Source organism: Atta colombica, unplaced genomic scaffold (assembly GCF_001594045.1).
Source record: "Atta colombica isolate Treedump-2 unplaced genomic scaffold, Acol1.0 scaffold28, whole genome shotgun sequence".
Taxonomy (NCBI): Eukaryota; Metazoa; Arthropoda; class Insecta; order Hymenoptera; family Formicidae; genus Atta; species Atta colombica.
In genome coordinates this window covers 592234-594740 of record NW_017259381.1, presented here as the reverse complement: position 1 = coordinate 594740, position 2507 = coordinate 592234, and positions in this window count along the sequence as shown.

Here is a 2507-nt window from a genome sequence, read left to right as displayed (position 1 = left end):
TCTAAAAAATAGTTTTCCTAATAATATTAGGCGTACAACTTTGCTTCCGCCGTTTTCCTATAGATGGCTTTAGCGGTAAGTGGTGGTCGAAATAAATAGATCATAGACGTCATACAATAAACTTGGGCATCTGTCAACATAATCCCATAGAAACATTAGTCGATTTATGTCTGCATCATAAAGTTATTCTCGATTGAAAATGTCAGTTTACGAGCCAAATTCTCGTCACCGGGAGGTTTTAATTTTTCGCTTCAATATGAAGAAATCTGCGGCTAAGACTCATCGAATGCTCTCAAATACTTACGGTAAGGCCGCTATTAGTGAAAGAATGTCGTGAGTGGTTTCAACGCTTCAAGAACGGTGATTTTGATGTCCAAGGTCATGCTCTGTATTTAGTGGGACCAGCTCGGCGTATTATGAACTGTTAAAACCGACTGAAAGTATCACAGGCGATCGGTATCGAACGCAATTGATGCGTTTGAGCCGAGCATTGAAAGACAAACGGCCGCAATACAACGAGAGACACGATAAAGTGATTTTGCAGCATGACAATGCTCGACCCCATGTTGCGAAAGTAGTCAAGACATACTTGGAAACGTTAAAATGGGAAGTCCCACCCGCCGTATTCTCCAGACGTTGCTCCCTCTGACTATCACTTGTTTCGATCAATGGCACACGGCCTGGCTGATTAGCACTTCCGGTCTTATGAAGAAGTAAAAAATTGGATCGATTCGTGGATAGCCTCAAAAGATGACCAGTTTTTTCGACGCGGGATTCGTACGCTACTCGAAAGACGGGAAAAAGTAGTGGCCAGCGATGGACAATACTTTGAATCATAAATGTATAACCAGTTTTTTACAATTTTACAAGCCTCGAATTTCGGAAAAAAAACGGCGGAAGCAAAATTGTACACCTAATATTCAACATTCTTTTGCAAAGAAAATTAATGAATTGCAAAATTCTGATTAGAAGTCATGAATATATTATTTATCCCCAATGAAATATATGTATTTTTAAAATTTTTTTAATTTTATTTTTTAATTTTTTTAATTTTATGTTTTAATTGTATTATAGATTTAAATGCAAGATTTCTCTAAAATTGTGAATTTTTCTACGATAATGAAGTCATATACAATTTCTGGTTTGTGACTATTGATATATATACAGACTATCTATACAACTTTGTCTAAAATATTTTTTTAATGTATCTTTTTGGAAATATTGATAATATCTTTTTGGATAATATCGAGGTGGGCGAAATAATTCCGTTTTACCATTTAATATATCATCTTTTTATACTATACGTTACAATATAGAGTATAAGAAGTCTTACTTACTCTATTTCTCTTACGATACTAAATTCGATTTCGTCAAGCAAAAGATTCTTTTCATAGTTCCAGATTTTAAATAATAACAGTTAATGACAGAGAGAGAGAGAGAGAGAGATTCTTGAAATTATTTCAAAATAAAAATTCTAATATTAAAAAGTAATGAGATTACAATAGTTTTCATAAATAGAATGATTTACAGTTGATCAATCAAATTATTTGAAATTTATGCGTTGGTATAGCATAATAATAAAGGATAAAGGTGTTTTCAAACATGAATCTTATTTATACACATGCACATACGCACGAACGCATATTGATATAATAAAAAATAATAAAATATCTAAACAAATTAATATCATAAATATATCGATATATTTGAAAAATAAAATAGTAACTTAATATTATCATAAATTGTATAATAAATTATATTATATTGATATAATTTTACAAGCATTTTCACTATTATGTAATATGTCATGCCTCGATTATTTAATTGGTCAATGTTGAGCAATACTGCATTTATTTTAATATTTATTAATATTAGACATACAAACTTACTTTTACTAAAGGATAATCTATGTATATACATACTACCGTTCATAAATTTGGGAATACTTGTGTGATCTACTCGTATTTTATAAAGACTAAAATATCTCGATGAAAAGAAAAATTATAGAGAAATTTTTAAAAATGGATTTTAAAGAGGAAAAATGGAGTTTCAACTGGTGTTTGTTTTGTCTCTATAATATTTTCTAATATCATAGATAAAAGGGAATAAATATTACTAATTATACCGAACCTCCTCTCCCATGACATATATTGTCATATACTGTCAAGGTTATGACCATGAGTAATCTCCAATAGGTTTCAATCGTCGTTCATTATTCATTAAAAAGTTAATAATCAAAATTAGCAATAATATTTCTCTGTTTTACACGAAGAATCAGATAACTTTAGACAGAGAGAGAGGGAGAGAAATATTTTTTACTTTTTGTCTTTCTTCTGTGAACTTTTTATGATTTTGAAGTTAAAAAACATTACAGAAATAATAAATTTTTCCATAATGAAATTTCATAAATAAAAAATTTGATGTTTTTGCAAAAAATCATTGTCAAACTTTTTTCGAAAGCATTTTAAAGTTTATAGAAGGTCTACTTCAAAATATTGTTTGTGTTA